At 41.3% G+C, this 24,855-nt stretch overlaps 70 non-coding genes across 70 annotated transcripts; all 70 read right to left on the bottom strand.

Moving 5' to 3' along the window:
• Nucleotides 1–200: 200 nt before the first annotated feature.
• Nucleotides 201–319, bottom strand: LOC143700226 (5S ribosomal RNA). Its single transcript, XR_013189122.1, has one exon. It is a non-coding gene; the product is annotated as a 5S ribosomal RNA (ribosomal RNA).
• A 162-nt stretch (nt 320–481) lies between these two features.
• Nucleotides 482–600, bottom strand: LOC143700225 (5S ribosomal RNA). Its single transcript, XR_013189121.1, has one exon. It is a non-coding gene; the product is annotated as a 5S ribosomal RNA (ribosomal RNA).
• A 163-nt stretch (nt 601–763) lies between these two features.
• On the bottom strand, nt 764–882 carry LOC143699989 (5S ribosomal RNA). The gene has a single exon (XR_013188893.1). It is a non-coding gene; the product is annotated as a 5S ribosomal RNA (ribosomal RNA).
• Nucleotides 883–1,045: 163 nt separating this feature from the next.
• Nucleotides 1,046–1,164, bottom strand: LOC143700223 (5S ribosomal RNA). Its single transcript, XR_013189120.1, has one exon. It is a non-coding gene; the product is annotated as a 5S ribosomal RNA (ribosomal RNA).
• Nucleotides 1,165–1,326: 162 nt separating this feature from the next.
• On the bottom strand, nt 1,327–1,445 carry LOC143700222 (5S ribosomal RNA). Its single transcript, XR_013189119.1, has one exon. It is a non-coding gene; the product is annotated as a 5S ribosomal RNA (ribosomal RNA).
• Nucleotides 1,446–1,817: 372 nt separating this feature from the next.
• LOC143700221 (5S ribosomal RNA) lies at nt 1,818–1,936 on the bottom strand. The gene has a single exon (XR_013189118.1). It is a non-coding gene; the product is annotated as a 5S ribosomal RNA (ribosomal RNA).
• A 363-nt stretch (nt 1,937–2,299) lies between these two features.
• On the bottom strand, nt 2,300–2,418 carry LOC143700220 (5S ribosomal RNA). The gene has a single exon (XR_013189117.1). It is a non-coding gene; the product is annotated as a 5S ribosomal RNA (ribosomal RNA).
• Nucleotides 2,419–2,791: 373 nt separating this feature from the next.
• On the bottom strand, nt 2,792–2,910 carry LOC143700219 (5S ribosomal RNA). Its single transcript, XR_013189116.1, has one exon. It is a non-coding gene; the product is annotated as a 5S ribosomal RNA (ribosomal RNA).
• A 372-nt stretch (nt 2,911–3,282) lies between these two features.
• Nucleotides 3,283–3,401, bottom strand: LOC143700218 (5S ribosomal RNA). Its single transcript, XR_013189115.1, has one exon. It is a non-coding gene; the product is annotated as a 5S ribosomal RNA (ribosomal RNA).
• A 162-nt stretch (nt 3,402–3,563) lies between these two features.
• On the bottom strand, nt 3,564–3,682 carry LOC143700217 (5S ribosomal RNA). Its single transcript, XR_013189114.1, has one exon. It is a non-coding gene; the product is annotated as a 5S ribosomal RNA (ribosomal RNA).
• A 163-nt stretch (nt 3,683–3,845) lies between these two features.
• Nucleotides 3,846–3,964, bottom strand: LOC143699988 (5S ribosomal RNA). The gene has a single exon (XR_013188892.1). It is a non-coding gene; the product is annotated as a 5S ribosomal RNA (ribosomal RNA).
• Nucleotides 3,965–4,126: 162 nt separating this feature from the next.
• LOC143700215 (5S ribosomal RNA) lies at nt 4,127–4,245 on the bottom strand. Its single transcript, XR_013189112.1, has one exon. It is a non-coding gene; the product is annotated as a 5S ribosomal RNA (ribosomal RNA).
• Nucleotides 4,246–4,617: 372 nt separating this feature from the next.
• LOC143700214 (5S ribosomal RNA) lies at nt 4,618–4,736 on the bottom strand. Its single transcript, XR_013189111.1, has one exon. It is a non-coding gene; the product is annotated as a 5S ribosomal RNA (ribosomal RNA).
• A 372-nt stretch (nt 4,737–5,108) lies between these two features.
• On the bottom strand, nt 5,109–5,227 carry LOC143700213 (5S ribosomal RNA). Its single transcript, XR_013189110.1, has one exon. It is a non-coding gene; the product is annotated as a 5S ribosomal RNA (ribosomal RNA).
• Nucleotides 5,228–5,389: 162 nt separating this feature from the next.
• Nucleotides 5,390–5,508, bottom strand: LOC143700212 (5S ribosomal RNA). The gene has a single exon (XR_013189109.1). It is a non-coding gene; the product is annotated as a 5S ribosomal RNA (ribosomal RNA).
• Nucleotides 5,509–5,671: 163 nt separating this feature from the next.
• LOC143699987 (5S ribosomal RNA) lies at nt 5,672–5,790 on the bottom strand. Its single transcript, XR_013188891.1, has one exon. It is a non-coding gene; the product is annotated as a 5S ribosomal RNA (ribosomal RNA).
• A 163-nt stretch (nt 5,791–5,953) lies between these two features.
• Nucleotides 5,954–6,072, bottom strand: LOC143700211 (5S ribosomal RNA). Its single transcript, XR_013189108.1, has one exon. It is a non-coding gene; the product is annotated as a 5S ribosomal RNA (ribosomal RNA).
• Nucleotides 6,073–6,234: 162 nt separating this feature from the next.
• Nucleotides 6,235–6,353, bottom strand: LOC143700210 (5S ribosomal RNA). The gene has a single exon (XR_013189107.1). It is a non-coding gene; the product is annotated as a 5S ribosomal RNA (ribosomal RNA).
• Nucleotides 6,354–6,725: 372 nt separating this feature from the next.
• LOC143700209 (5S ribosomal RNA) lies at nt 6,726–6,844 on the bottom strand. The gene has a single exon (XR_013189106.1). It is a non-coding gene; the product is annotated as a 5S ribosomal RNA (ribosomal RNA).
• A 372-nt stretch (nt 6,845–7,216) lies between these two features.
• On the bottom strand, nt 7,217–7,335 carry LOC143700208 (5S ribosomal RNA). The gene has a single exon (XR_013189105.1). It is a non-coding gene; the product is annotated as a 5S ribosomal RNA (ribosomal RNA).
• Nucleotides 7,336–7,497: 162 nt separating this feature from the next.
• LOC143700207 (5S ribosomal RNA) lies at nt 7,498–7,616 on the bottom strand. Its single transcript, XR_013189104.1, has one exon. It is a non-coding gene; the product is annotated as a 5S ribosomal RNA (ribosomal RNA).
• Nucleotides 7,617–7,778: 162 nt separating this feature from the next.
• LOC143700206 (5S ribosomal RNA) lies at nt 7,779–7,897 on the bottom strand. Its single transcript, XR_013189103.1, has one exon. It is a non-coding gene; the product is annotated as a 5S ribosomal RNA (ribosomal RNA).
• Nucleotides 7,898–8,060: 163 nt separating this feature from the next.
• LOC143699986 (5S ribosomal RNA) lies at nt 8,061–8,179 on the bottom strand. The gene has a single exon (XR_013188890.1). It is a non-coding gene; the product is annotated as a 5S ribosomal RNA (ribosomal RNA).
• Nucleotides 8,180–8,342: 163 nt separating this feature from the next.
• Nucleotides 8,343–8,461, bottom strand: LOC143700204 (5S ribosomal RNA). Its single transcript, XR_013189101.1, has one exon. It is a non-coding gene; the product is annotated as a 5S ribosomal RNA (ribosomal RNA).
• A 162-nt stretch (nt 8,462–8,623) lies between these two features.
• Nucleotides 8,624–8,742, bottom strand: LOC143700203 (5S ribosomal RNA). The gene has a single exon (XR_013189100.1). It is a non-coding gene; the product is annotated as a 5S ribosomal RNA (ribosomal RNA).
• A 372-nt stretch (nt 8,743–9,114) lies between these two features.
• On the bottom strand, nt 9,115–9,233 carry LOC143700202 (5S ribosomal RNA). The gene has a single exon (XR_013189099.1). It is a non-coding gene; the product is annotated as a 5S ribosomal RNA (ribosomal RNA).
• A 363-nt stretch (nt 9,234–9,596) lies between these two features.
• On the bottom strand, nt 9,597–9,715 carry LOC143700201 (5S ribosomal RNA). The gene has a single exon (XR_013189098.1). It is a non-coding gene; the product is annotated as a 5S ribosomal RNA (ribosomal RNA).
• Nucleotides 9,716–10,088: 373 nt separating this feature from the next.
• On the bottom strand, nt 10,089–10,207 carry LOC143700200 (5S ribosomal RNA). The gene has a single exon (XR_013189097.1). It is a non-coding gene; the product is annotated as a 5S ribosomal RNA (ribosomal RNA).
• A 372-nt stretch (nt 10,208–10,579) lies between these two features.
• Nucleotides 10,580–10,698, bottom strand: LOC143700198 (5S ribosomal RNA). Its single transcript, XR_013189095.1, has one exon. It is a non-coding gene; the product is annotated as a 5S ribosomal RNA (ribosomal RNA).
• A 162-nt stretch (nt 10,699–10,860) lies between these two features.
• LOC143700197 (5S ribosomal RNA) lies at nt 10,861–10,979 on the bottom strand. Its single transcript, XR_013189094.1, has one exon. It is a non-coding gene; the product is annotated as a 5S ribosomal RNA (ribosomal RNA).
• Nucleotides 10,980–11,142: 163 nt separating this feature from the next.
• On the bottom strand, nt 11,143–11,261 carry LOC143699985 (5S ribosomal RNA). The gene has a single exon (XR_013188889.1). It is a non-coding gene; the product is annotated as a 5S ribosomal RNA (ribosomal RNA).
• Nucleotides 11,262–11,424: 163 nt separating this feature from the next.
• LOC143700196 (5S ribosomal RNA) lies at nt 11,425–11,543 on the bottom strand. Its single transcript, XR_013189093.1, has one exon. It is a non-coding gene; the product is annotated as a 5S ribosomal RNA (ribosomal RNA).
• A 162-nt stretch (nt 11,544–11,705) lies between these two features.
• LOC143700195 (5S ribosomal RNA) lies at nt 11,706–11,824 on the bottom strand. The gene has a single exon (XR_013189092.1). It is a non-coding gene; the product is annotated as a 5S ribosomal RNA (ribosomal RNA).
• Nucleotides 11,825–12,196: 372 nt separating this feature from the next.
• On the bottom strand, nt 12,197–12,315 carry LOC143700194 (5S ribosomal RNA). Its single transcript, XR_013189091.1, has one exon. It is a non-coding gene; the product is annotated as a 5S ribosomal RNA (ribosomal RNA).
• Nucleotides 12,316–12,678: 363 nt separating this feature from the next.
• On the bottom strand, nt 12,679–12,797 carry LOC143700112 (5S ribosomal RNA). The gene has a single exon (XR_013189013.1). It is a non-coding gene; the product is annotated as a 5S ribosomal RNA (ribosomal RNA).
• A 372-nt stretch (nt 12,798–13,169) lies between these two features.
• Nucleotides 13,170–13,288, bottom strand: LOC143700192 (5S ribosomal RNA). The gene has a single exon (XR_013189089.1). It is a non-coding gene; the product is annotated as a 5S ribosomal RNA (ribosomal RNA).
• Nucleotides 13,289–13,450: 162 nt separating this feature from the next.
• Nucleotides 13,451–13,569, bottom strand: LOC143700191 (5S ribosomal RNA). Its single transcript, XR_013189088.1, has one exon. It is a non-coding gene; the product is annotated as a 5S ribosomal RNA (ribosomal RNA).
• A 163-nt stretch (nt 13,570–13,732) lies between these two features.
• LOC143699984 (5S ribosomal RNA) lies at nt 13,733–13,851 on the bottom strand. Its single transcript, XR_013188888.1, has one exon. It is a non-coding gene; the product is annotated as a 5S ribosomal RNA (ribosomal RNA).
• Nucleotides 13,852–14,014: 163 nt separating this feature from the next.
• Nucleotides 14,015–14,133, bottom strand: LOC143700190 (5S ribosomal RNA). The gene has a single exon (XR_013189087.1). It is a non-coding gene; the product is annotated as a 5S ribosomal RNA (ribosomal RNA).
• Nucleotides 14,134–14,295: 162 nt separating this feature from the next.
• Nucleotides 14,296–14,414, bottom strand: LOC143700189 (5S ribosomal RNA). The gene has a single exon (XR_013189086.1). It is a non-coding gene; the product is annotated as a 5S ribosomal RNA (ribosomal RNA).
• A 372-nt stretch (nt 14,415–14,786) lies between these two features.
• On the bottom strand, nt 14,787–14,905 carry LOC143700188 (5S ribosomal RNA). Its single transcript, XR_013189085.1, has one exon. It is a non-coding gene; the product is annotated as a 5S ribosomal RNA (ribosomal RNA).
• A 363-nt stretch (nt 14,906–15,268) lies between these two features.
• On the bottom strand, nt 15,269–15,387 carry LOC143700187 (5S ribosomal RNA). Its single transcript, XR_013189084.1, has one exon. It is a non-coding gene; the product is annotated as a 5S ribosomal RNA (ribosomal RNA).
• Nucleotides 15,388–15,548: 161 nt separating this feature from the next.
• LOC143700087 (5S ribosomal RNA) lies at nt 15,549–15,667 on the bottom strand. Its single transcript, XR_013188989.1, has one exon. It is a non-coding gene; the product is annotated as a 5S ribosomal RNA (ribosomal RNA).
• Nucleotides 15,668–15,829: 162 nt separating this feature from the next.
• LOC143700186 (5S ribosomal RNA) lies at nt 15,830–15,948 on the bottom strand. Its single transcript, XR_013189083.1, has one exon. It is a non-coding gene; the product is annotated as a 5S ribosomal RNA (ribosomal RNA).
• A 363-nt stretch (nt 15,949–16,311) lies between these two features.
• Nucleotides 16,312–16,430, bottom strand: LOC143700185 (5S ribosomal RNA). Its single transcript, XR_013189082.1, has one exon. It is a non-coding gene; the product is annotated as a 5S ribosomal RNA (ribosomal RNA).
• Nucleotides 16,431–16,591: 161 nt separating this feature from the next.
• LOC143700086 (5S ribosomal RNA) lies at nt 16,592–16,710 on the bottom strand. Its single transcript, XR_013188988.1, has one exon. It is a non-coding gene; the product is annotated as a 5S ribosomal RNA (ribosomal RNA).
• A 162-nt stretch (nt 16,711–16,872) lies between these two features.
• LOC143700184 (5S ribosomal RNA) lies at nt 16,873–16,991 on the bottom strand. The gene has a single exon (XR_013189081.1). It is a non-coding gene; the product is annotated as a 5S ribosomal RNA (ribosomal RNA).
• A 372-nt stretch (nt 16,992–17,363) lies between these two features.
• On the bottom strand, nt 17,364–17,482 carry LOC143700183 (5S ribosomal RNA). The gene has a single exon (XR_013189080.1). It is a non-coding gene; the product is annotated as a 5S ribosomal RNA (ribosomal RNA).
• Nucleotides 17,483–17,644: 162 nt separating this feature from the next.
• Nucleotides 17,645–17,763, bottom strand: LOC143700181 (5S ribosomal RNA). Its single transcript, XR_013189078.1, has one exon. It is a non-coding gene; the product is annotated as a 5S ribosomal RNA (ribosomal RNA).
• Nucleotides 17,764–17,926: 163 nt separating this feature from the next.
• LOC143699983 (5S ribosomal RNA) lies at nt 17,927–18,045 on the bottom strand. Its single transcript, XR_013188887.1, has one exon. It is a non-coding gene; the product is annotated as a 5S ribosomal RNA (ribosomal RNA).
• Nucleotides 18,046–18,208: 163 nt separating this feature from the next.
• On the bottom strand, nt 18,209–18,327 carry LOC143700180 (5S ribosomal RNA). Its single transcript, XR_013189077.1, has one exon. It is a non-coding gene; the product is annotated as a 5S ribosomal RNA (ribosomal RNA).
• Nucleotides 18,328–18,489: 162 nt separating this feature from the next.
• Nucleotides 18,490–18,608, bottom strand: LOC143700179 (5S ribosomal RNA). The gene has a single exon (XR_013189076.1). It is a non-coding gene; the product is annotated as a 5S ribosomal RNA (ribosomal RNA).
• Nucleotides 18,609–18,971: 363 nt separating this feature from the next.
• Nucleotides 18,972–19,090, bottom strand: LOC143700177 (5S ribosomal RNA). Its single transcript, XR_013189075.1, has one exon. It is a non-coding gene; the product is annotated as a 5S ribosomal RNA (ribosomal RNA).
• Nucleotides 19,091–19,251: 161 nt separating this feature from the next.
• Nucleotides 19,252–19,370, bottom strand: LOC143700085 (5S ribosomal RNA). Its single transcript, XR_013188987.1, has one exon. It is a non-coding gene; the product is annotated as a 5S ribosomal RNA (ribosomal RNA).
• Nucleotides 19,371–19,532: 162 nt separating this feature from the next.
• Nucleotides 19,533–19,651, bottom strand: LOC143700176 (5S ribosomal RNA). The gene has a single exon (XR_013189074.1). It is a non-coding gene; the product is annotated as a 5S ribosomal RNA (ribosomal RNA).
• Nucleotides 19,652–20,014: 363 nt separating this feature from the next.
• Nucleotides 20,015–20,133, bottom strand: LOC143700175 (5S ribosomal RNA). Its single transcript, XR_013189073.1, has one exon. It is a non-coding gene; the product is annotated as a 5S ribosomal RNA (ribosomal RNA).
• Nucleotides 20,134–20,295: 162 nt separating this feature from the next.
• LOC143700174 (5S ribosomal RNA) lies at nt 20,296–20,414 on the bottom strand. The gene has a single exon (XR_013189072.1). It is a non-coding gene; the product is annotated as a 5S ribosomal RNA (ribosomal RNA).
• Nucleotides 20,415–20,577: 163 nt separating this feature from the next.
• LOC143699982 (5S ribosomal RNA) lies at nt 20,578–20,696 on the bottom strand. The gene has a single exon (XR_013188886.1). It is a non-coding gene; the product is annotated as a 5S ribosomal RNA (ribosomal RNA).
• Nucleotides 20,697–20,859: 163 nt separating this feature from the next.
• LOC143700173 (5S ribosomal RNA) lies at nt 20,860–20,978 on the bottom strand. The gene has a single exon (XR_013189071.1). It is a non-coding gene; the product is annotated as a 5S ribosomal RNA (ribosomal RNA).
• Nucleotides 20,979–21,140: 162 nt separating this feature from the next.
• LOC143700172 (5S ribosomal RNA) lies at nt 21,141–21,259 on the bottom strand. The gene has a single exon (XR_013189070.1). It is a non-coding gene; the product is annotated as a 5S ribosomal RNA (ribosomal RNA).
• Nucleotides 21,260–21,630: 371 nt separating this feature from the next.
• On the bottom strand, nt 21,631–21,749 carry LOC143700171 (5S ribosomal RNA). The gene has a single exon (XR_013189069.1). It is a non-coding gene; the product is annotated as a 5S ribosomal RNA (ribosomal RNA).
• Nucleotides 21,750–22,112: 363 nt separating this feature from the next.
• LOC143700169 (5S ribosomal RNA) lies at nt 22,113–22,231 on the bottom strand. The gene has a single exon (XR_013189067.1). It is a non-coding gene; the product is annotated as a 5S ribosomal RNA (ribosomal RNA).
• A 374-nt stretch (nt 22,232–22,605) lies between these two features.
• LOC143700168 (5S ribosomal RNA) lies at nt 22,606–22,724 on the bottom strand. Its single transcript, XR_013189066.1, has one exon. It is a non-coding gene; the product is annotated as a 5S ribosomal RNA (ribosomal RNA).
• Nucleotides 22,725–22,886: 162 nt separating this feature from the next.
• Nucleotides 22,887–23,005, bottom strand: LOC143700167 (5S ribosomal RNA). The gene has a single exon (XR_013189065.1). It is a non-coding gene; the product is annotated as a 5S ribosomal RNA (ribosomal RNA).
• A 162-nt stretch (nt 23,006–23,167) lies between these two features.
• On the bottom strand, nt 23,168–23,286 carry LOC143699981 (5S ribosomal RNA). The gene has a single exon (XR_013188885.1). It is a non-coding gene; the product is annotated as a 5S ribosomal RNA (ribosomal RNA).
• A 163-nt stretch (nt 23,287–23,449) lies between these two features.
• Nucleotides 23,450–23,568, bottom strand: LOC143700166 (5S ribosomal RNA). The gene has a single exon (XR_013189064.1). It is a non-coding gene; the product is annotated as a 5S ribosomal RNA (ribosomal RNA).
• Nucleotides 23,569–23,730: 162 nt separating this feature from the next.
• LOC143700165 (5S ribosomal RNA) lies at nt 23,731–23,849 on the bottom strand. Its single transcript, XR_013189063.1, has one exon. It is a non-coding gene; the product is annotated as a 5S ribosomal RNA (ribosomal RNA).
• Nucleotides 23,850–24,012: 163 nt separating this feature from the next.
• Nucleotides 24,013–24,131, bottom strand: LOC143699979 (5S ribosomal RNA). The gene has a single exon (XR_013188883.1). It is a non-coding gene; the product is annotated as a 5S ribosomal RNA (ribosomal RNA).
• A 163-nt stretch (nt 24,132–24,294) lies between these two features.
• Nucleotides 24,295–24,413, bottom strand: LOC143700164 (5S ribosomal RNA). Its single transcript, XR_013189062.1, has one exon. It is a non-coding gene; the product is annotated as a 5S ribosomal RNA (ribosomal RNA).
• Nucleotides 24,414–24,575: 162 nt separating this feature from the next.
• Nucleotides 24,576–24,694, bottom strand: LOC143700163 (5S ribosomal RNA). Its single transcript, XR_013189061.1, has one exon. It is a non-coding gene; the product is annotated as a 5S ribosomal RNA (ribosomal RNA).
• Between the last annotated feature and the right edge of the window lie 161 nt (nt 24,695–24,855).

The following is a 24,855-nucleotide window of genomic DNA, read 5'->3' as shown; positions in this document are numbered from 1 at the left end:
TACAACACCTAGTATTCCCATGCGGCCTCCCATCCAAGTACTAACCAGGCCTTATTTAAAAGCTTAGACCATTAGTGAAGAAGACTAAGAAGAACTTTTGAAAAAACTCAAACTCTTTCATGCTTTCTGAAGAATCTCAGAGACTTTTTAAGGCTTTTTGAAGCTCAGGCACTCTTTTTTTTTTTTTTTTTTTTTTTAAAAGCTTACAGCACCTGGTATTCCCAGGCGGTCTCCCATCCAAGTACTAACCAGGCCCGACCCTGCTTAGCTTCCGAGATCAGACGAGATCGGGCGTGCCCAAGGTGGTATGGCCGTAAGCGAATACTGCTGCCAAAATTGGGCTATTTAAAAGGTTAGACCATTAGTGAAGAAAACTAAGAACAACTTTTGAAAAAACTCAAACTCTTTCATGCTTTCTGAAGAATCTCAGAGACTTTTTAAGGCTTTTTGAAGCTCAGGCACTCTTTTTTTTTTTTTTAAAAGCTTACAGCACCTGGTATTCCCAGGCGGTCTCCCATCCAAGTACTAACCAGGCCCGACCCTGCTTAGCTTCCGAGATCAGACGAGATCGGGCGTGCCCAAGGTGGTATGGCCGTAAGCGAATACTGCTGCCAAAATTGGGCTATTTAAAAGGTTAGACCATTAGTGAAGAAAACTAAGAACAACTTTTGAAAAAACTCAAACTCTTTCATGCTTTCTGAAGAATCTCAGAGACTTTTTAAGGCTTTTTGAAGCTCAGGCACTCTTTTTTTTTTTTTTTAAAAGCTTACAGCACCTGGTATTCCCAGGCGGGCTCCCATCCAAGTACTAACCAGGCCCGACCCTGCTTAGCTTCCGAGATCAGACGAGATCGGGCGTGCCCAAGGTGGTATGGCCGTAAGCGAATACTGCTGCCAAAATTGGGCTATTTAAAAGGTTAGACCATTAGTGAAGAAAACTAAGAACAACTTTTGAAAAAACTCAAACTCTTTCATGCTTTCTGAAGAATCTCAGAGACTTTTTAAGGCTTTTTGAAGCTCAGGCACTCTTTTTTTTTTTTTTTAAAAGCTTACAGCACCTGGTATTCCCAGGCGGTCTCCCATCCAAGTACTAACCAGGCCCGACCCTGCTTAGCTTCCGAGATCAGACGAGATCGGGCGTGCCCAAGGTGGTATGGCCGTAAGCGAATACTGCTGCCAAAATTGGGCTATTTAAAAGGTTAGACCATTAGTGAAGAAAACTAAGAACAACTTTTGAAAAAACTCAAACTCTTTCATGCTTTCTGAAGAATCTCAGAGACTTTTTAAGGCTTTTTGAAGCTCAGGCACTCTTTTTTTTTTTTTTAAAAGCTTACAGCACCTGGTATTCCCAGGCGGTCTCCCATCCAAGTACTAACCAGGCCCGACCCTGCTTAGCTTCCGAGATCAGACGAGATCGGGCGTGCCCAAGGTGGTATGGCCGTAAGCTAAAACTGCTGCCAAAATTGGGCTATTTAAAAGGTTAGACCATTAGTGAAGAAAACTAAGAACAACTTTTGAAAAAACTCAAGCTCTTTCATGCTTTCTGAAGAATCTCAGAGACTTTTTAAGGCTTTTTGAAGAAGCTCAGGGACTCTTTTTTTTTTTTCTTAAAAAAGCTTACAACACCTAGTATTCCCATGCGGCCTCCCATCCAAGTACTAACCAGGCCTTATTTAAAAGCTTAGACCATTAGTGAAGAAGACTAAGAAGAACTTTTGAAAAAACTCAAACTCTTTCATGCTTTCTGAAGAATCTCAGAGACTTTTTAAGGCTTTTTGAAGCTCAGGCACTCTTTTTTTTTTTTTTTTTTTTTTTAAAAGCTTACAGCACCTGGTATTCCCAGGCGGTCTCCCATCCAAGTACTAACCAGGCCCGACCCTGCTTAGCTTCCGAGATCAGACGAGATCGGGCGTGCCCAAGGTGGTATGGCCGTAAGCTAAAACTGCTGCCAAAATTGGGCTATTTAAAAGGTTAGACCATTAGTGAAGAAAACTAAGAACAACTTTTGAAAAAACTCAAGCTCTTTCATGCTTTCTGAAGAATCTCAGAGACTTTTTAAGGCTTTTTGAAGAAGCTCAGGGACTCTTTTTTTTTTTTCTTAAAAAAGCTTACAACACCTAGTATTCCCATGCGGCCTCCCATCCAAGTACTAACCAGGCCTTATTTAAAAGCTTAGACCATTAGTGAAGAAGACTAAGAAGAACTTTTGAAAAAACTCAAACTCTTTCATGCTTTCTGAAGAATCTCAGAGACTTTTTAAGGCTTTTTGAAGCTCAGGCACTCTTTTTTTTTTTTTTAAAAGCTTACAGCACCTGGTATTCCCAGGCGGTCTCCCATCCAAGTACTAACCAGGCCCGACCCTGCTTAGCTTCCGAGATCAGACGAGATCGGGCGTGCCCAAGGTGGTATGGCCGTAAGCTAAAACTGCTGCCAAAATTGGGCTATTTAAAAGGTTAGACCATTAGTGAAGAAAACTAAGAACAACTTTTGAAAAAACTCAAGCTCTTTCATGCTTTCTGAAGAATCTCAGAGACTTTTTAAGGCTTTTTGAAGAAGCTCAGGGACTCTTTTTTTTTTTTCTTAAAAAAGCTTACAACACCTAGTATTCCCATGCGGCCTCCCATCCAAGTACTAACCAGGCCTTATTTAAAAGCTTAGACCATTAGTGAAGAAGACTAAGAAGAACTTTTGAAAAAACTCAAACTCTTTCATGCTTTCTGAAGAATCTCAGAGACTTTTTAAGGCTTTTTGAAGCTCAGGCACTCTTTTTTTTTTTTTTTTTTTTTTTTAAAAGCTTACAGCACCTGGTATTCCCAGGCGGTCTCCCATCCAAGTACTAACCAGGCCCGACCCTGCTTAGCTTCCGAGATCAGACGAGATCGGGCGTGCCCAAGGTGGTATGGCCGTAAGCTAAAACTGCTGCCAAAATTGGGCTATTTAAAAGGTTAGACCATTAGTGAAGAAAACTAAGAACAACTTTTGAAAAAACTCAAGCTCTTTCATGCTTTCTGAAGAATCTCAGAGACTTTTTAAGGCTTTTTGAAGAAGCTCAGGGACTCTTTTTTTTTTTTCTTAAAAAAGCTTACAACACCTAGTATTCCCATGCGGCCTCCCATCCAAGTACTAACCAGGCCTTATTTAAAAGCTTAGACCATTAGTGAAGAAGACTAAGAAGAACTTTTGAAAAAACTCAAACTCTTTCATGCTTTCTGAAGAATCTCAGAGACTTTTTAAGGCTTTTTGAAGCTCAGGCACTCTTTTTTTTTTTTTTTTTTTTTTTAAAAGCTTACAGCACCTGGTATTCCCAGGCGGTCTCCCATCCAAGTACTAACCAGGCCCGACCCTGCTTAGCTTCCGAGATCAGACGAGATCGGGCGTGCCCAAGGTGGTATGGCCGTAAGCGAATACTGCTGCCAAAATTGGGCTATTTAAAAGGTTAGACCATTAGTGAAGAAAACTAAGAACAACTTTTGAAAAAACTCAAACTCTTTCATGCTTTCTGAAGAATCTCAGAGACTTTTTAAGGCTTTTTGAAGCTCAGGCACTCTTTTTTTTTTTTTTAAAAGCTTACAGCACCTGGTATTCCCAGGCGGTCTCCCATCCAAGTACTAACCAGGCCCGACCCTGCTTAGCTTCCGAGATCAGACGAGATCGGGCGTGCCCAAGGTGGTATGGCCGTAAGCGAATACTGCTGCCAAAATTGGGCTATTTAAAAGGTTAGACCATTAGTGAAGAAAACTAAGAACAACTTTTGAAAAAACTCAAACTCTTTCATGCTTTCTGAAGAATCTCAGAGACTTTTTAAGGCTTTTTGAAGCTCAGGCACTCTTTTTTTTTTTTTTTAAAAGCTTACAGCACCTGGTATTCCCAGGCGGGCTCCCATCCAAGTACTAACCAGGCCCGACCCTGCTTAGCTTCCGAGATCAGACGAGATCGGGCGTGCCCAAGGTGGTATGGCCGTAAGCGAATACTGCTGCCAAAATTGGGCTATTTAAAAGGTTAGACCATTAGTGAAGAAAACTAAGAACAACTTTTGAAAAAACTCAAACTCTTTCATGCTTTCTGAAGAATCTCAGAGACTTTTTAAGGCTTTTTGAAGCTCAGGCACTCTTTTTTTTTTTTTTAAAAGCTTACAGCACCTGGTATTCCCAGGCGGTCTCCCATCCAAGTACTAACCAGGCCCGACCCTGCTTAGCTTCCGAGATCAGACGAGATCGGGCGTGCCCAAGGTGGTATGGCCGTAAGCTAAAACTGCTGCCAAAATTGGGCTATTTAAAAGGTTAGACCATTAGTGAAGAAAACTAAGAACAACTTTTGAAAAAACTCAAGCTCTTTCATGCTTTCTGAAGAATCTCAGAGACTTTTTAAGGCTTTTTGAAGAAGCTCAGGGACTCTTTTTTTTTTTTCTTAAAAAAGCTTACAACACCTAGTATTCCCATGCGGCCTCCCATCCAAGTACTAACCAGGCCTTATTTAAAAGCTTAGACCATTAGTGAAGAAGACTAAGAAGAACTTTTGAAAAAACTCAAACTCTTTCATGCTTTCTGAAGAATCTCAGAGACTTTTTAAGGCTTTTTGAAGCTCAGGCACTCTTTTTTTTTTTTTTTTTTTTTTTAAAAGCTTACAGCACCTGGTATTCCCAGGCGGTCTCCCATCCAAGTACTAACCAGGCCCGACCCTGCTTAGCTTCCGAGATCAGACGAGATCGGGCGTGCCCAAGGTGGTATGGCCGTAAGCTAAAACTGCTGCCAAAATTGGGCTATTTAAAAGGTTAGACCATTAGTGAAGAAAACTAAGAACAACTTTTGAAAAAACTCAAGCTCTTTCATGCTTTCTGAAGAATCTCAGAGACTTTTTAAGGCTTTTTGAAGAAGCTCAGGGACTCTTTTTTTTTTTTCTTAAAAAAGCTTACAACACCTAGTATTCCCATGCGGCCTCCCATCCAAGTACTAACCAGGCCTTATTTAAAAGCTTAGACCATTAGTGAAGAAGACTAAGAAGAACTTTTGAAAAAACTCAAACTCTTTCATGCTTTCTGAAGAATCTCAGAGACTTTTTAAGGCTTTTTGAAGCTCAGGCACTCTTTTTTTTTTTTTTTTTTTTTTTAAAAGCTTACAGCACCTGGTATTCCCAGGCGGTCTCCCATCCAAGTACTAACCAGGCCCGACCCTGCTTAGCTTCCGAGATCAGACGAGATCGGGCGTGCCCAAGGTGGTATGGCCGTAAGCGAATACTGCTGCCAAAATTGGGCTATTTAAAAGGTTAGACCATTAGTGAAGAAAACTAAGAACAACTTTTGAAAAAACTCAAACTCTTTCATGCTTTCTGAAGAATCTCAGAGACTTTTTAAGGCTTTTTGAAGCTCAGGCACTCTTTTTTTTTTTTTTAAAAGCTTACAGCACCTGGTATTCCCAGGCGGTCTCCCATCCAAGTACTAACCAGGCCCGACCCTGCTTAGCTTCCGAGATCAGACGAGATCGGGCGTGCCCAAGGTGGTATGGCCGTAAGCGAATACTGCTGCCAAAATTGGGCTATTTAAAAGGTTAGACCATTAGTGAAGAAAACTAAGAACAACTTTTGAAAAAACTCAAACTCTTTCATGCTTTCTGAAGAATCTCAGAGACTTTTTAAGGCTTTTTGAAGCTCAGGCACTCTTTTTTTTTTTTTTTAAAAGCTTACAGCACCTGGTATTCCCAGGCGGGCTCCCATCCAAGTACTAACCAGGCCCGACCCTGCTTAGCTTCCGAGATCAGACGAGATCGGGCGTGCCCAAGGTGGTATGGCCGTAAGCGAATACTGCTGCCAAAATTGGGCTATTTAAAAGGTTAGACCATTAGTGAAGAAAACTAAGAACAACTTTTGAAAAAACTCAAACTCTTTCATGCTTTCTGAAGAATCTCAGAGACTTTTTAAGGCTTTTTGAAGCTCAGGCACTCTTTTTTTTTTTTTTTAAAAGCTTACAGCACCTGGTATTCCCAGGCGGTCTCCCATCCAAGTACTAACCAGGCCCGACCCTGCTTAGCTTCCGAGATCAGACGAGATCGGGCGTGCCCAAGGTGGTATGGCCGTAAGCGAATACTGCTGCCAAAATTGGGCTATTTAAAAGGTTAGACCATTAGTGAAGAAAACTAAGAACAACTTTTGAAAAAACTCAAACTCTTTCATGCTTTCTGAAGAATCTCAGAGACTTTTTAAGGCTTTTTGAAGCTCAGGCACTCTTTTTTTTTTTTTTAAAAGCTTACAGCACCTGGTATTCCCAGGCGGTCTCCCATCCAAGTACTAACCAGGCCCGACCCTGCTTAGCTTCCGAGATCAGACGAGATCGGGCGTGCCCAAGGTGGTATGGCCGTAAGCTAAAACTGCTGCCAAAATTGGGCTATTTAAAAGGTTAGACCATTAGTGAAGAAAACTAAGAACAACTTTTGAAAAAACTCAAGCTCTTTCATGCTTTCTGAAGAATCTCAGAGACTTTTTAAGGCTTTTTGAAGAAGCTCAGGGACTCTTTTTTTTTTTTCTTAAAAAAGCTTACAACACCTAGTATTCCCATGCGGCCTCCCATCCAAGTACTAACCAGGCCTTATTTAAAAGCTTAGACCATTAGTGAAGAAGACTAAGAAGAACTTTTGAAAAAACTCAAACTCTTTCATGCTTTCTGAAGAATCTCAGAGACTTTTTAAGGCTTTTTGAAGCTCAGGCACTCTTTTTTTTTTTTTTTTTTTTTTTAAAAGCTTACAGCACCTGGTATTCCCAGGCGGTCTCCCATCCAAGTACTAACCAGGCCCGACCCTGCTTAGCTTCCGAGATCAGACGAGATCGGGCGTGCCCAAGGTGGTATGGCCGTAAGCTAAAACTGCTGCCAAAATTGGGCTATTTAAAAGGTTAGACCATTAGTGAAGAAAACTAAGAACAACTTTTGAAAAAACTCAAGCTCTTTCATGCTTTCTGAAGAATCTCAGAGACTTTTTAAGGCTTTTTGAAGAAGCTCAGGGACTCTTTTTTTTTTTTCTTAAAAAAGCTTACAACACCTAGTATTCCCATGCGGCCTCCCATCCAAGTACTAACCAGGCCTTATTTAAAAGCTTAGACCATTAGTGAAGAAGACTAAGAAGAACTTTTGAAAAAACTCAAACTCTTTCATGCTTTCTGAAGAATCTCAGAGACTTTTTAAGGCTTTTTGAAGCTCAGGCACTCTTTTTTTTTTTTTTTTTTTTTTTAAAAGCTTACAGCACCTGGTATTCCCAGGCGGTCTCCCATCCAAGTACTAACCAGGCCCGACCCTGCTTAGCTTCCGAGATCAGACGAGATCGGGCGTGCCCAAGGTGGTATGGCCGTAAGCGAATACTGCTGCCAAAATTGGGCTATTTAAAAGGTTAGACCATTAGTGAAGAAAACTAAGAACAACTTTTGAAAAAACTCAAACTCTTTCATGCTTTCTGAAGAATCTCAGAGACTTTTTAAGGCTTTTTGAAGCTCAGGCACTCTTTTTTTTTTTTTTAAAAGCTTACAGCACCTGGTATTCCCAGGCGGTCTCCCATCCAAGTACTAACCAGGCCCGACCCTGCTTAGCTTCCGAGATCAGACGAGATCGGGCGTGCCCAAGGTGGTATGGCCGTAAGCGAATACTGCTGCCAAAATTGGGCTATTTAAAAGGTTAGACCATTAGTGAAGAAAACTAAGAACAACTTTTGAAAAAACTCAAACTCTTTCATGCTTTCTGAAGAATCTCAGAGACTTTTTAAGGCTTTTTGAAGCTCAGGCACTCTTTTTTTTTTTTTTAAAAGCTTACAGCACCTGGTATTCCCAGGCGGTCTCCCATCCAAGTACTAACCAGGCCCGACCCTGCTTAGCTTCCGAGATCAGACGAGATCGGGCGTGCCCAAGGTGGTATGGCCGTAAGCGAATACTGCTGCCAAAATTGGGCTATTTAAAAGGTTAGACCATTAGTGAAGAAAACTAAGAACAACTTTTGAAAAAACTCAAACTCTTTCATGCTTTCTGAAGAATCTCAGAGACTTTTTAAGGCTTTTTGAAGCTCAGGCACTCTTTTTTTTTTTTTTTAAAAGCTTACAGCACCTGGTATTCCCAGGCGGGCTCCCATCCAAGTACTAACCAGGCCCGACCCTGCTTAGCTTCCGAGATCAGACGAGATCGGGCGTGCCCAAGGTGGTATGGCCGTAAGCGAATACTGCTGCCAAAATTGGGCTATTTAAAAGGTTAGACCATTAGTGAAGAAAACTAAGAACGACTTTTGAAAAAACTCAAACTCTTTCATGCTTTCTGAAGAATCTCAGAGACTTTTTAAGGCTTTTTGAAGCTCAGGCACTCTTTTTTTTTTTTTTTAAAAGCTTACAGCACCTGGTATTCCCAGGCGGTCTCCCATCCAAGTACTAACCAGGCCCGACCCTGCTTAGCTTCCGAGATCAGACGAGATCGGGCGTGCCCAAGGTGGTATGGCCGTAAGCGAATACTGCTGCCAAAATTGGGCTATTTAAAAGGTTAGACCATTAGTGAAGAAAACTAAGAACAACTTTTGAAAAAACTCAAACTCTTTCATGCTTTCTGAAGAATCTCAGAGACTTTTTAAGGCTTTTTGAAGCTCAGGCACTCTTTTTTTTTTTTTTAAAAGCTTACAGCACCTGGTATTCCCAGGCGGTCTCCCATCCAAGTACTAACCAGGCCCGACCCTGCTTAGCTTCCGAGATCAGACGAGATCGGGCGTGCCCAAGGTGGTATGGCCGTAAGCTAAAACTGCTGCCAAAATTGGGCTATTTAAAAGGTTAGACCATTAGTGAAGAAAACTAAGAACAACTTTTGAAAAAACTCAAGCTCTTTCATGCTTTCTGAAGAATCTCAGAGACTTTTTAAGGCTTTTTGAAGAAGCTCAGGGACTCTTTTTTTTTTTTCTTAAAAAAGCTTACAACACCTAGTATTCCCATGCGGCCTCCCATCCAAGTACTAACCAGGCCTTATTTAAAAGCTTAGACCATTAGTGAAGAAGACTAAGAAGAACTTTTGAAAAAACTCAAACTCTTTCATGCTTTCTGAAGAATCTCAGAGACTTTTTAAGGCTTTTTGAAGCTCAGGCACTCTTTTTTTTTTTTTTTTTTTTTTTAAAAGCTTACAGCACCTGGTATTCCCAGGCGGTCTCCCATCCAAGTACTAACCAGGCCCGACCCTGCTTAGCTTCCGAGATCAGACGAGATCGGGCGTGCCCAAGGTGGTATGGCCGTAAGCTAAAACTGCTGCCAAAATTGGGCTATTTAAAAGGTTAGACCATTAGTGAAGAAAACTAAGAACAACTTTTGAAAAAACTCAAGCTCTTTCATGCTTTCTGAAGAATCTCAGAGACTTTTTAAGGCTTTTTGAAGAAGCTCAGGGACTCTTTTTTTTTTTTCTTAAAAAAGCTTACAACACCTAGTATTCCCATGCGGCCTCCCATCCAAGTACTAACCAGGCCTTATTTAAAAGCTTAGACCATTAGTGAAGAAGACTAAGAAGAACTTTTGAAAAAACTCAAACTCTTTCATGCTTTCTGAAGAATCTCAGAGACTTTTTAAGGCTTTTTGAAGCTCAGGCACTCTTTTTTTTTTTTTTAAAAGCTTACAGCACCTGGTATTCCCAGGCGGTCTCCCATCCAAGTACTAACCAGGCCCGACCCTGCTTAGCTTCCGAGATCAGACGAGATCGGGCGTGCCCAAGGTGGTATGGCCGTAAGCTAAAACTGCTGCCAAAATTGGGCTATTTAAAAGGTTAGACCATTAGTGAAGAAAACTAAGAACAACTTTTGAAAAAACTCAAGCTCTTTCATGCTTTCTGAAGAATCTCAGAGACTTTTTAAGGCTTTTTGAAGAAGCTCAGGGACTCTTTTTTTTTTTTCTTAAAAAAGCTTACAACACCTAGTATTCCCATGCGGCCTCCCATCCAAGTACTAACCAGGCCTTATTTAAAAGCTTAGACCATTAGTGAAGAAGACTAAGAAGAACTTTTGAAAAAACTCAAACTCTTTCATGCTTTCTGAAGAATCTCAGAGACTTTTTAAGGCTTTTTGAAGCTCAGGCACTCTTTTTTTTTTTTTTTTTTTTTTTTAAAAGCTTACAGCACCTGGTATTCCCAGGCGGTCTCCCATCCAAGTACTAACCAGGCCCGACCCTGCTTAGCTTCCGAGATCAGACGAGATCGGGCGTGCCCAAGGTGGTATGGCCGTAAGCTAAAACTGCTGCCAAAATTGGGCTATTTAAAAGGTTAGACCATTAGTGAAGAAAACTAAGAACAACTTTTGAAAAAACTCAAGCTCTTTCATGCTTTCTGAAGAATCTCAGAGACTTTTTAAGGCTTTTTGAAGAAGCTCAGGGACTCTTTTTTTTTTTTCTTAAAAAAGCTTACAACACCTAGTATTCCCATGCGGCCTCCCATCCAAGTACTAACCAGGCCTTATTTAAAAGCTTAGACCATTAGTGAAGAAGACTAAGAAGAACTTTTGAAAAAACTCAAACTCTTTCATGCTTTCTGAAGAATCTCAGAGACTTTTTAAGGCTTTTTGAAGCTCAGGCACTCTTTTTTTTTTTTTTTTTTTTTTTAAAAGCTTACAGCACCTGGTATTCCCAGGCGGTCTCCCATCCAAGTACTAACCAGGCCCGACCCTGCTTAGCTTCCGAGATCAGACGAGATCGGGCGTGCCCAAGGTGGTATGGCCGTAAGCGAATACTGCTGCCAAAATTGGGCTATTTAAAAGGTTAGACCATTAGTGAAGAAAACTAAGAACAACTTTTGAAAAAACTCAAACTCTTTCATGCTTTCTGAAGAATCTCAGAGACTTTTTAAGGCTTTTTGAAGCTCAGGCACTCTTTTTTTTTTTTTTAAAAGCTTACAGCACCTGGTATTCCCAGGCGGTCTCCCATCCAAGTACTAACCAGGCCCGACCCTGCTTAGCTTCCGAGATCAGACGAGATCGGGCGTGCCCAAGGTGGTATGGCCGTAAGCGAATACTGCTGCCAAAATTGGGCTATTTAAAAGGTTAGACCATTAGTGAAGAAAACTAAGAACAACTTTTGAAAAAACTCAAACTCTTTCATGCTTTCTGAAGAATCTCAGAGACTTTTTAAGGCTTTTTGAAGCTCAGGCACTCTTTTTTTTTTTTTTTAAAAGCTTACAGCACCTGGTATTCCCAGGCGGGCTCCCATCCAAGTACTAACCAGGCCCGACCCTGCTTAGCTTCCGAGATCAGACGAGATCGGGCGTGCCCAAGGTGGTATGGCCGTAAGCGAATACTGCTGCCAAAATTGGGCTATTTAAAAGGTTAGACCATTAGTGAAGAAAACTAAGAACAACTTTTGAAAAAACTCAAACTCTTTCATGCTTTCTGAAGAATCTCAGAGACTTTTTAAGGCTTTTTGAAGCTCAGGCACTCTTTTTTTTTTTTTTTAAAAGCTTACAGCACCTGGTATTCCCAGGCGGTCTCCCATCCAAGTACTAACCAGGCCCGACCCTGCTTAGCTTCCGAGATCAGACGAGATCGGGCGTGCCCAAGGTGGTATGGCCGTAAGCGAATACTGCTGCCAAAATTGGGCTATTTAAAAGGTTAGACCATTAGTGAAGAAAACTAAGAACAACTTTTGAAAAAACTCAAACTCTTTCATGCTTTCTGAAGAATCTCAGAGACTTTTTAAGGCTTTTTGAAGCTCAGGCACTCTTTTTTTTTTTTTTAAAAGCTTACAGCACCTGGTATTCCCAGGCGGTCTCCCATCCAAGTACTAACCAGGCCCGACCCTGCTTAGCTTCCGAGATCAGACGAGATCGGGCGTGCCCAAGGTGGTATGGCCGTAAGCTAAAACTGCTGCCAAAATTGGGCTATTTAAAAGGTTAGACCATTAGTGAAGAAAACTAAGAACAACTTTTGAAAAAACTCAAGCTCTTTCATGCTTTCTGAAGAATCTCAGAGACTTTTTAAGGCTTTTTGAAGAAGCTCAGGGACTCTTTTTTTTTTTTCTTAAAAAAGCTTACAACACCTAGTATTCCCATGCGGCCTCCCATCCAAGTACTAACCAGGCCTTATTTAAAAGCTTAGACCATTAGTGAAGAAGACTAAGAAGAACTTTTGAAAAAACTCAAACTCTTTCATGCTTTCTGAAGAATCTCAGAGACTTTTTAAGGCTTTTTGAAGCTCAGGCACTCTTTTTTTTTTTTTTTTTTTTTTTAAAAGCTTACAGCACCTGGTATTCCCAGGCGGTCTCCCATCCAAGTACTAACCAGGCCCGACCCTGCTTAGCTTCCGAGATCAGACGAGATCGGGCGTGCCCAAGGTGGTATGGCCGTAAGCTAAAACTGCTGCCAAAATTGGGCTATTTAAAAGGTTAGACCATTAGTGAAGAAAACTAAGAACAACTTTTGAAAAAACTCAAGCTCTTTCATGCTTTCTGAAGAATCTCAGAGACTTTTTAAGGCTTTTTGAAGAAGCTCAGGGACTCTTTTTTTTTTTTCTTAAAAAAGCTTACAACACCTAGTATTCCCATGCGGCCTCCCATCCAAGTACTAACCAGGCCTTATTTAAAAGCTTAGACCATTAGTGAAGAAGACTAAGAAGAACTTTTGAAAAAACTCAAACTCTTTCATGCTTTCTGAAGAATCTCAGAGACTTTTTAAGGCTTTTTGAAGCTCAGGCACTCTTTTTTTTTTTTTTAAAAGCTTACAGCACCTGGTATTCCCAGGCGGTCTCCCATCCAAGTACTAACCAGGCCCGACCCTGCTTAGCTTCCGAGATGAGACGAGATCGGGCGTGCCCAAGGTGGTATGGCCGTAAGCTAAAACTGCTGCCAAAATTGGGCTATTTAAAAGGTTAGACCATTAGTGAAGAAAACTAAGAACAACTTTTGAAAAAACTCAAGCTCTTTCATGCTTTCTGAAGAATCTCAGAGACTTTTTAAGGCTTTTTGAAGAAGCTCAGGGACTCTTTTTTTTTTTTCTTAAAAAAGCTTACAACACCTAGTATTCCCATGCGGCCTCCCATCCAAGTACTAACCAGGCCTTATTTAAAAGCTTAGACCATTAGTGAAGAAGACTAAGAAGAACTTTTGAAAAAACTCAAACTCTTTCATGCTTTCTGAAGAATCTCAGAGACTTTTTAAGGCTTTTTGAAGCTCAGGCACTCTTTTTTTTTTTTTTTTTTTTTTTAAAAGCTTACAGCACCTGGTATTCCCAGGCGGTCTCCCATCCAAGTACTAACCAGGCCCGACCCTGCTTAGCTTCCGAGATCAGACGAGATCGGGCGTGCCCAAGGTGGTATGGCCGTAAGCGAATACTGCTGCCAAAATTGGGCTATTTAAAAGGTTAGACCATTAGTGAAGAAAACTAAGAACAACTTTTGAAAAAACTCAAACTCTTTCATGCTTTCTGAAGAATCTCAGAGACTTTTTAAGGCTTTTTGAAGCTCAGGCACTCTTTTTTTTTTTTTTAAAAGCTTACAGCACCTGGTATTCCCAGGCGGTCTCCCATCCAAGTACTAACCAGGCCCGACCCTGCTTAGCTTCCGAGATCAGACGAGATCGGGCGTGCCCAAGGTGGTATGGCCGTAAGCGAATACTGCTGCCAAAATTGGGCTATTTAAAAGGTTAGACCATTAGTGAAGAAAACTAAGAACAACTTTTGAAAAAACTCAAACTCTTTCATGCTTTCTGAAGAATCTCAGAGACTTTTTAAGGCTTTTTGAAGCTCAGGCACTCTTTTTTTTTTTTTTTAAAAGCTTACAGCACCTGGTATTCCCAGGCGGGCTCCCATCCAAGTACTAACCAGGCCCGACCCTGCTTAGCTTCCGAGATCAGACGAGATCGGGCGTGCCCAAGGTGGTATGGCCGTAAGCGAATACTGCTGCCAAAATTGGGCTATTTAAAAGGTTAGACCATTAGTGAAGAAAACTAAGAACAACTTTTGAAAAAACTCAAACTCTTTCATGCTTTCTGAAGAATCTCAGAGACTTTTTAAGGCTTTTTGAAGCTCAGGCACTCTTTTTTTTTTTTTTTAAAAGCTTACAGCACCTGGTATTCCCAGGCGGTCTCCCATCCAAGTACTAACCAGGCCCGACCCTGCTTAGCTTCCGAGATCAGACGAGATCGGGCGTGCCCAAGGTGGTATGGCCGTAAGCGAATACTGCTGCCAAAATTGGGCTATTTAAAAGGTTAGACCATTAGTGAAGAAAACTAAGAACAACTTTTGAAAAAACTCAAACTCTTTCATGCTTTCTGAAGAATCTCAGAGACTTTTTAAGGCTTTTTGAAGCTCAGGCACTCTTTTTTTTTTTTTTAAAAGCTTACAGCACCTGGTATTCCCAGGCGGTCTCCCATCCAAGTACTAACCAGGCCCGACCCTGCTTAGCTTCCGAGATCAGACGAGATCGGGCGTGCCCAAGGTGGTATGGCCGTAAGCTAAAACTGCTGCCAAAATTGGGCTATTTAAAAGGTTAGACCATTAGTGAAGAAAACTAAGAACAACTTTTGAAAAAACTCAAGCTCTTTCATGCTTTCTGAAGAATCTCAGAGACTTTTTAAGGCTTTTTGAAGAAGCTCAGGGACTCTTTTTTTTTTTTCTTAAAAAAGCTTACAACACCTAGTATTCCCATGCGGCCTCCCATCCAAGTACTAACCAGGCCTTATTTAAAAGCTTAGACCATTAGTGAAGAAGACTAAGAAGAACTTTTGAAAAAACTCAAACTCTTTCATGCTTTCTGAAGAATCTCAGAGACTTTTTAAGGCTTTTTGAAGCTCAGGCACTCTTTTTTTTTTTTTTTTTTTTTTTAAAAGCTTACAGCACCTGGTATTCCCAGGCGGTCTCCCATCCAAGTACTAACCAGGCCCGACCCTGCTTAGCTTCCGAGATCAGACGAGATCGGGCGTGCCCAAGGTGGTATGGCCGTAAGCTAAAACTGCTGCCAAAATTGGGCTATTTAAAAGGTTAGACCATTAGTGAAGAAAACTAAGAACAACTTTTGAAAAAACTCAAGCTCTTTCATGCTTTCTGAAGAATCTCAGAGACTTTTTAAGGCTTTTTGAAGAAGCTCAGGGACTCTTTTTTTTTTTTCTTAAAAAAGCTTACAACACCTAGTATTCCCATGCGGCCTCCCATCCAAGTACTAACCAGGCCTTATTTAAAAGCTTAGACCATTAGTGAAGAAGACTAAGAAGAACTTTTGAAAAAACTCAAACTCTTTCATGCTTTCTGAAGAATCTCAGAGACTTTTTAAGGCTTTTTGAAGCTCAGGCACTCTTTTTTTTTTTTTTAAAAGCTTACAGCACCTGGTATTCCCAGGCGGTCTCCCATCCAAGTACTAACCAGGCCCGACCCTGCTTAGCTTCCGAGATCAGACGAGATCGGGCGTGCCCAAGGTGGTATGGCCGTAAGCGAATACTGCTGCCAAAATTGGGCTATTTAAAAGGTTAGACCATTAGTGAAGAAAACTAAGAACAACTTTTGAAAAAACTCAAACTCTTTCATGCTTTCTGAAGAATCTCAGAGACTTTTTAAGGCTTTTTGAAGCTCAGGCACTCTTTTTTTTTTTTTAAAAGCTTACATTACCTGGTATTCCCAGGCGGTCTCCCATCCAAGTACTAACCAGGCCCGACCCTGCTTAGCTTCCGAGATCAGACGAGATCGGGCGTGCCCAAGGTGGTATGGCCGTAAGCGAATACTGCTGCCAAAATTGGGCTATTTAAAAGGTTAGACCATTAGTGAAGAAAACTAAGAACAACTTTTGAAAAAACTCAAACTCTTTCATGCTTTCTGAAGAATCTCAGAGACTTTTTAAGGCTTTTTGAAGCTCAGGCACTCTTTTTTTTTTTTTTAAAAGCTTACAGCACCTGGTATTCCCAGGCGGTCTCCCATCCAAGTACTAACCAGGCCCGACCCTGCTTAGCTTCCGAGATCAGACGAGATCGGGCGTGCCCAAGGTGGTATGGCCGTAAGCTAAAACTGCTGCCAAAATTGGGCTATTTAAAAGGTTAGACCATTAGTGAAGAAAACTAAGAACAACTTTTGAAAAAACTCAAGCTCTTTCATGCTTTCTGAAGAATCTCAGAGACTTTTTAAGGCTTTTTGAAGAAGCTCAGGGACTCTTTTTTTTTTTTCTTAAAAAAGCTTACAACACCTAGTATTCCCATGCGGCCTCCCATCCAAGTACTAACCAGGCCTTATTTAAAAGCTTAGACCATTAGTGAAGAAGACTAAGAAGAACTTTTGAAAAAACTCAAACTCTTTCATGCTTTCTGAAGAATCTCAGAGACTTTTTAAGGCTTTTTGAAGCTCAGGCACTCTTTTTTTTTTTTTTAAAAGCTTACAGCACCTGGTATTCCCAGGCGGTCTCCCATCCAAGTACTAACCAGGCCCGACCCTGCTTAGCTTCCGAGATCAGACGAGATCGGGCGTGCCCAAGGTGGTATGGCCGTAAGCGAATACTGCTGCCAAAATTGGGCTATTTAAAAGGTTAGACCATTAGTGAAGAAAACTAAGAACAACTTTTGAAAAAACTCAAACTCTTTCATGCTTTCTGAAGAATCTCAGAGACTTTTTAAGGCTTTTTGAAGCTCAGGCACTCTTTTTTTTTTTTTAAAAGCTTACATTACCTGGTATTCCCAGGCGGTCTCCCATCCAAGTACTAACCAGGCCCGACCCTGCTTAGCTTCCGAGATCAGACGAGATCGGGCGTGCCCAAGGTGGTATGGCCGTAAGCGAATACTGCTGCCAAAATTGGGCTATTTAAAAGGTTAGACCATTAGTGAAGAAAACTAAGAACAACTTTTGAAAAAACTCAAACTCTTTCATGCTTTCTGAAGAATCTCAGAGACTTTTTAAGGCTTTTTGAAGCTCAGGCACTCTTTTTTTTTTTTTTAAAAGCTTACAGCACCTGGTATTCCCAGGCGGTCTCCCATCCAAGTACTAACCAGGCCCGACCCTGCTTAGCTTCCGAGATCAGACGAGATCGGGCGTGCCCAAGGTGGTATGGCCGTAAGCTAAAACTGCTGCCAAAATTGGGCTATTTAAAAGGTTAGACCATTAGTGAAGAAAACTAAGAACAACTTTTGAAAAAACTCAAGCTCTTTCATGCTTTCTGAAGAATCTCAGAGACTTTTTAAGGCTTTTTGAAGAAGCTCAGGGACTCTTTTTTTTTTTTCTTAAAAAAGCTTACAACACCTAGTATTCCCATGCGGCCTCCCATCCAAGTACTAACCAGGCCTTATTTAAAAGCTTAGACCATTAGTGAAGAAGACTAAGAAGAACTTTTGAAAAAACTCAAACTCTTTCATGCTTTCTGAAGAATCTCAGAGACTTTTTAAGGCTTTTTGAAGCTCAGGCACTCTTTTTTTTTTTTTTTTTTTTTTTAAAAGCTTACAGCACCTGGTATTCCCAGGCGGTCTCCCATCCAAGTACTAACCAGGCCCGACCCTGCTTAGCTTCCGAGATCAGACGAGATCGGGCGTGCCCAAGGTGGTATGGCCGTAAGCGAATACTGCTGCCAAAATTGGGCTATTTAAAAGGTTAGACCATTAGTGAAGAAAACTAAGAACAACTTTTGAAAAAACTCAAACTCTTTCATGCTTTCTGAAGAATCTCAGAGACTTTTTAAGGCTTTTTGAAGCTCAGGCACTCTTTTTTTTTTTTTTAAAAGCTTACAGCACCTGGTATTCCCAGGCGGTCTCCCATCCAAGTACTAACCAGGCCCGACCCTGCTTAGCTTCCGAGATCAGACGAGATCGGGCGTGCCCAAGGTGGTATGGCCGTAAGCGAATACTGCTGCCAAAATTGGGCTATTTAAAAGGTTAGACCATTAGTGAAGAAAACTAAGAACAACTTTTGAAAAAACTCAAACTCTTTCATGCTTTCTGAAGAATCTCAGAGACTTTTTAAGGCTTTTTGAAGCTCAGGCACTCTTTTTTTTTTTTTTTAAAAGCTTACAGCACCTGGTATTCCCAGGCGGGCTCCCATCCAAGTACTAACCAGGCCCGACCCTGCTTAGCTTCCGAGATCAGACGAGATCGGGCGTGCCCAAGGTGGTATGGCCGTAAGCGAATACTGCTGCCAAAATTGGGCTATTTAAAAGGTTAGACCATTAGTGAAGAAAACTAAGAACAACTTTTGAAAAAACTCAAACTCTTTCATGCTTTCTGAAGAATCTCAGAGACTTTTTAAGGCTTTTTGAAGCTCAGGCACTCTTTTTTTTTTTTTTTAAAAGCTTACAGCACCTGGTATTCCCAGGCGGTCTCCCATCCAAGTACTAACCAGGCCCGACCCTGCTTAGCTTCCGAGATCAGACGAGATCGGGCGTGCCCAAGGTGGTATGGCCGTAAGCGAATACTGCTGCCAAAATTGGGCTATTTAAAAGGTTAGACCATTAGTGAAGAAAACTAAGAACAACTTTTGAAAAAACTCAAACTCTTTCATGCTTTCTGAAGAATCTCAGAGACTTTTTAAGGCTTTTTGAAGCTCAGGCACTCTTTTTTTTTTTTTTAAAAGCTTACAGCACCTGGTATTCCCAGGCGGTCTCCCATCCAAGTACTAACCAGGCCCGACCCTGCTTAGCTTCCGAGATCAGACGAGATCGGGCGTGCCCAAGGTGGTATGGCCGTAAGCTAAAACTGCTGCCAAAATTGGGCTATTTAAAAGGTTAGACCATTAGTGAAGAAAACTAAGAACAACTTTTGAAAAAACTCAAGCTCTTTCATGCTTTCTGAAGAATCTCAGAGACTTTTTAAGGCTTTTTGAAGAAGCTCAGGGACTCTTTTTTTTTTTTCTTAAAAAAGCTTACAACACCTAGTATTCCCATGCGGCCTCCCATCCAAGTACTAACCAGGCCTTATTTAAAAGCTTAGACCATTAGTGAAGAAGACTAAGAAGAACTTTTGAAAAAACTCAAACTCTTTCATGCTTTCTGAAGAATCTCAGAGACTTTTTAAGGCTTTTTGAAGCTCAGGCACTCTTTTTTTTTTTTTTAAAAGCTTACAGCACCTGGTATTCCCAGGCGGTCTCCCATCCAAGTACTAACCAGGCCCGACCCTGCTTAGCTTCCGAGATCAGACGAGATCGGGCGTGCCCAAGGTGGTATGGCCGTAAGCGAATACTGCTGCCAAAATTGGGCTATTTAAAAGGTTAGACCATTAGTGAAGAAAACTAAGAACAACTTTTGAAAAAACTCAAACTCTTTCATGCTTTCTGAAGAATCTCAGAGACTTTTTAAGGCTTTTTGAAGCTCAGGCACTCTTTTTTTTTTTTTAAAAGCTTACATTACCTGGTATTCCCAGGCGGTCTCCCATCCAAGTACTAACCAGGCCCGACCCTGCTTAGCTTCCGAGATCAGACGAGATCGGGCGTGCCCAAGGTGGTATGGCCGTAAGCGAATACTGCTGCCAAAATTGGGCTATTTAAAAGGTTAGACCATTAGTGAAGAAAACTAAGAACAACTTTTGAAAAAACTCAAACTCTTTCATGCTTTCTGAAGAATCTCAGAGACTTTTTAAGGCTTTTTGAAGCTCAGGCACTCTTTTTTTTTTTTTTAAAAGCTTACAGCACCTGGTATTCCCAGGCGGTCTCCCATCCAAGTACTAACCAGGCCCGACCCTGCTTAGCTTCCGAGATCAGACGAGATCGGGCGTGCCCAAGGTGGTATGGCCGTAAGCTAAAACTGCTGCCAAAATTGGGCTATTTAAAAGGTTAGACCATTAGTGAAGAAAACTAAGAACAACTTTTGAAAAAACTCAAGCTCTTTCATGCTTTCTGAAGAATCTCAGAGACTTTTTAAGGCTTTTTGAAGAAGCTCAGGGACTCTTTTTTTTTTTTCTTAAAAAAGCTTACAACACCTAGTATTCCCATGCGGCCTCCCATCCAAGTACTAACCAGGCCTTATTTAAAAGCTTAGACCATTAGTGAAGAAGACTAAGAAGAACTTTTGAAAAAACTCAAACTCTTTCATGCTTTCTGAAGAATCTCAGAGACTTTTTAAGGCTTTTTGAAGCTCAGGCACTCTTTTTTTTTTTTTTAAAAGCTTACAGCACCTGGTATTCCCAGGCGGTCTCCCATCCAAGTACTAACCAGGCCCGACCCTGCTTAGCTTCCGAGATCAGACGAGATCGGGCGTGCCCAAGGTGGTATGGCCGTAAGCGAATACTGCTGCCAAAATTGGGCTATTTAAAAGGTTAGACCATTAGTGAAGAAAACTAAGAACAACTTTTGAAAAAACTCAAACTCTTTCATGCTTTCTGAAGAATCTCAGAGACTTTTTAAGGCTTTTTGAAGCTCAGGCACTCTTTTTTTTTTTTTTAAAAGCTTACAGCACCTGGTATTCCCAGGCGGTCTCCCATCCAAGTACTAACCAGGCCCGACCCTGCTTAGCTTCCGAGATCAGACGAGATCGGGCGTGCCCAAGGTGGTATGGCCGTAAGCGAATACTGCTGCCAAAATTGGGCTATTTAAAAGGTTAGACCATTAGTGAAGAAAACTAAGAACAACTTTTGAAAAAACTCAAACTCTTTCATGCTTTCTGAAGAATCTCAGAGACTTTTTAAGGCTTTTTGAAGCTCAGGCACTCTTTTTTTTTTTTTTTAAAAGCTTACAGCACCTGGTATTCCCAGGCGGGCTCCCATCCAAGTACTAACCAGGCCCGACCCTGCTTAGCTTCCGAGATCAGACGAGATCGGGCGTGCCCAAGGTGGTATGGCCGTAAGCGAATACTGCTGCCAAAATTGGGCTATTTAAAAGGTTAGACCATTAGTGAAGAAAACTAAGAACAACTTTTGAAAAAACTCAAACTCTTTCATGCTTTCTGAAGAATCTCAGAGACTTTTTAAGGCTTTTTGAAGCTCAGGCACTCTTTTTTTTTTTTTTTAAAAGCTTACAGCACCTGGTATTCCCAGGCGGTCTCCCATCCAAGTACTAACCAGGCCCGACCCTGCTTAGCTTCCGAGATCAGACGAGATCGGGCGTGCCCAAGGTGGTATGGCCGTAAGCGAATACTGCTGCCAAAATTGGGCTATTTAAAAGGTTAGACCATTAGTGAAGAAAACTAAGAACAACTTTTGAAAAAACTCAAACTCTTTCATGCTTTCTGAAGAATCTCAGAGACTTTTTAAGGCTTTTTGAAGCTCAGGCACTCTTTTTTTTTTTTTTAAAAGCTTACAGCACCTGGTATTCCCAGGCGGTCTCCCATCCAAGTACTAACCAGGCCCGACCCTGCTTAGCTTCCGAGATCAGACGAGATCGGGCGTGCCCAAGGTGGTATGGCCGTAAGCTAAAACTGCTGCCAAAATTGGGCTATTTAAAAGGTTAGACCATTAGTGAAGAAAACTAAGAACAACTTTTGAAAAAACTCAAGCTCTTTCATGCTTTCTGAAGAATCTCAGAGACTTTTTAAGGCTTTTTGAAGAAGCTCAGGGACTCTTTTTTTTTTTTCTTAAAAAAGCTTACAACACCTAGTATTCCCATGCGGCCTCCCATCCAAGTACTAACCAGGCCTTATTTAAAAGCTTAGACCATTAGTGAAGAAGACTAAGAAGAACTTTTGAAAAAACTCAAACTCTTTCATGCTTTCTGAAGAATCTCAGAGACTTTTTAAGGCTTTTTGAAGCTCAGGCACTCTTTTTTTTTTTTTTTTTTTTTTAAAAGCTTACAGCACCTGGTATTCCCAGGCGGTCTCCCATCCAAGTACTAACCAGGCCCGACCCTGCTTAGCTTCCGAGATCAGACGAGATCGGGCGTGCCCAAGGTGGTATGGCCGTAAGCTAAAACTGCTGCCAAAATTGGGCTATTTAAAAGGTTAGACCATTAGTGAAGAAAACTAAGAACAACTTTTGAAAAAACTCAAGCTCTTTCATGCTTTCTGAAGAATCTCAGAGACTTTTTAAGGCTTTTTGAAGAAGCTCAGGGACTCTTTTTTTTTTTTCTTAAAAAAGCTTACAACACCTAGTATTCCCATGCGGCCTCCCATCCAAGTACTAACCAGGCCTTATTTAAAAGCTTAGACCATTAGTGAAGAAGACTAAGAAGAACTTTTGAAAAAACTCAAACTCTTTCATGCTTTCTGAAGAATCTCAGAGACTTTTTAAGGCTTTTTGAAGCTCAGGCACTCTTTTTTTTTTTTTTAAAAGCTTACAGCACCTGGTATTCCCAGGCGGTCTCCCATCCAAGTACTAACCAGGCCCGACCCTGCTTAGCTTCCGAGATCAGACGAGATCGGGCGTGCCCAAGGTGGTATGGCCGTAAGCTAAAACTGCTGCCAAAATTGGGCTATTTAAAAGGTTAGACCATTAGTGAAGAAAACTAAGAACAACTTTTGAAAAAACTCAAGCTCTTTCATGCTTTCTGAAGAATCTCAGAGACTTTTTAAGGCTTTTTGAAGAAGCTCAGGGACTCTTTTTTTTTTTTCTTAAAAAAGCTTACAACACCTAGTATTCCCATGCGGCCTCCCATCCAAGTACTAACCAGGCCTTATTTAAAAGCTTAGACCATTAGTGAAGAAGACTAAGAAGAACTTTTGAAAAAACTCAAACTCTTTCATGCTTTCTGAAGAATCTCAGAGACTTTTTAAGGCTTTTTGAAGCTCAGGCACTCTTTTTTTTTTTTTTTTTTTTTTTTTAAAAGCTTACAGCACCTGGTATTCCCAGGCGGTCTCCCATCCAAGTACTAACCAGGCCCGACCCTGCTTAGCTTCCGAGATCAGACGAGATCGGGCGTGCCCAAGGTGGTATGGCCGTAAGCGAATACTGCTGCCAAAATTGGGCTATTTAAAAGGTTAGACCATTAGTGAAGAAAACTAAGAACAACTTTTGAAAAAACTCAAACTCTTTCATGCTTTCTGAAGAATCTCAGAGACTTTTTAAGGCTTTTTGAAGCTCAGGCACTCTTTTTTTTTTTTTTAAAAGCTTACAGCACCTGGTATTCCCAGGCGGTCTCCCATCCAAGTACTAACCAGGCCCGACCCTGCTTAGCTTCCGAGATCAGACGAGATCGGGCGTGCCCAAGGTGGTATGGCCGTAAGCGAATACTGCTGCCAAAATTGGGCTATTTAAAAGGTTAGACCATTAGTGAAGAAAACTAAGAACAACTTTTGAAAAAACTCAAACTCTTTCATGCTTTCTGAAGAATCTCAGAGACTTTTTAAGGCTTTTTGAAGCTCAGGCACTCTTTTTTTTTTTTTTAAAAGCTTACAGCACCTGGTATTCCCAGGCGGGCTCCCATCCAAGTACTAACCAGGCCCGACCCTGCTTAGCTTCCGAGATCAGACGAGATCGGGCGTGCCCAAGGTGGTATGGCCGTAAGCGAATACTGCTGCCAAAATTGGGCTATTTAAAAGGTTAGACCATTAGTGAAGAAAACTAAGAACAACTTTTGAAAAAACTCAAACTCTTTCATGCTTTCTGAAGAATCTCAGAGACTTTTTAAGGCTTTTTGAAGCTCAGGCACTCTTTTTTTTTTTTTTTAAAAGCTTACAGCACCTGGTATTCCCAGGCGGTCTCCCATCCAAGTACTAACCAGGCCCGACCCTGCTTAGCTTCCGAGATCAGACGAGATCGGGCGTGCCCAAGGTGGTATGGCCGTAAGCGAATACTGCTGCCAAAATTGGGCTATTTAAAAGGTTAGACCATTAGTGAAGAAAACTAAGAACAACTTTTGAAAAAACTCAAACTCTTTCATGCTTTCTGAAGAATCTCAGAGACTTTTTAAGGCTTTTTGAAGCTCAGGCACTCTTTTTTTTTTTTTTAAAAGCTTACAGCACCTGGTATTCCCAGGCGGTCTCCCATCCAAGTACTAACCAGGCCCGACCCTGCTTAGCTTCCGAGATCAGACGAGATCGGGCGTGCCCAAGGTGGTATGGCCGTAAGCGAATACTGCTGCCAAAATTGGGCTATTTAAAAGGTTAGACCATTAGTGAAGAAAACTAAGAACAACTTTTGAAAAAACTCAAACTCTTTCATGCTTTCTGAAGAATCTCAGAGACTTTTTAAGGCTTTTTGAAGCTCAGGCACTCTTTTTTTTTTTTTTTAAAAGCTTACAGCACCTGGTATTCCCAGGCGGGCTCCCATCCAAGTACTAACCAGGCCCGACCCTGCTTAGCTTCCGAGATCAGACGAGATCGGGCGTGCCCAAGGTGGTATGGCCGTAAGCGAATACTGCTGCCAAAATTGGGCTATTTAAAAGGTTAGACCATTAGTGAAGAAAACTAAGAACAACTTTTGAAAAAACTCAAACTCTTTCATGCTTTCTGAAGAATCTCAGAGACTTTTTAAGGCTTTTTGAAGCTCAGGCACTCTTTTTTTTTTTTTTTAAAAGCTTACAGCACCTGGTATTCCCAGGCGGTCTCCCATCCAAGTACTAACCAGGCCCGACCCTGCTTAGCTTCCGAGATCAGACGAGATCGGGCGTGCCCAAGGTGGTATGGCCGTAAGCGAATACTGCTGCCAAAATTGGGCTATTTAAAAGGTTAGACCATTAGTGAAGAAAACTAAGAACAACTTTTGAAAAAACTCAAACTCTTTCATGCTTTCTGAAGAATCTCAGAGACTTTTTAAGGCTTTTTGAAGCTCAGGCACTCTTTTTTTTTTTTTTAAAAGCTTACAGCACCTGGTATTCCCAGGCGGTCTCCCATCCAAGTACTAACCAGGCCCGACCCTGCTTAGCTTCCGAGATCAGACGAGATCGGGCGTGCCCAAGGTGGTATGGCCGTAAGCTAAAACTGCTGCCAAAATTGGGCTATTTAAAAGGTTAGACCATTAGTGAAGAAAACTAAGAACAACTTTTGAAAAAACTCAAGCTCTTTCATGCTTTCTGAAGAATCTCAGAGACTTTTTAAGGCTTTTTGAAGAAGCTCAGGGACTCTTTTTTTTTTTTC

Source organism: Siphateles boraxobius, unplaced genomic scaffold, assembly GCF_051911475.1.
Source record: "Siphateles boraxobius isolate OS27281-9 unplaced genomic scaffold, OSU_SipBor_1 317, whole genome shotgun sequence".
Taxonomy (NCBI): Eukaryota; Metazoa; Chordata; class Actinopteri; order Cypriniformes; family Leuciscidae; genus Siphateles; species Siphateles boraxobius.
This window is presented reverse-complemented; position numbering and strand designations above follow the sequence as displayed.